Genomic DNA, 460 nt, shown 5'->3' on the forward strand with positions numbered 1-460 from the left:
ATCCTATATAGGGGTGGCCAGTGCGCTCACTGGCTGAGTGTGGTGTAGACAACACCGTTACAAGGGTTGCGATCCCCTTACTGGTCAAAAAAAAATATGTCCCAGGTGCTCTCCAAGGTGTTCAAATGTCTGCATGAGTGGAGAGCCGAGCAGATTGCAGGAAAGGAATTGATGACTCAGGATGTCTGCTTCTGGTGGCAGAAGCTGGAGAAGAGACTGGTGGTGCTCCTGCTGCTGTGGGTGTGATGGGGGGTGAGGGGTGGGGAGCGGTTGTACTGGCAGAGACTAATTAGGCGGTGTTCATGTTGAACTGAAGCAAAGGAAGGGATGGATTAAATCAATGGTCTTCACTTCTAGCTATTTGAAAACATACAATAAGTTACTGTTAATTTAGTCACCTAACAGTACCATAGAACACTAAAACTTCATCTATGTGTAATAGACTGAATTGTGACCCCCC

Source organism: Galeopterus variegatus, unplaced genomic scaffold (genome assembly GCF_000696425.1).
Source record: "Galeopterus variegatus unplaced genomic scaffold, G_variegatus-3.0.2 Scaffold4088, whole genome shotgun sequence".
NCBI lineage: Eukaryota > Metazoa > Chordata > Mammalia > Dermoptera > Cynocephalidae > Galeopterus > Galeopterus variegatus.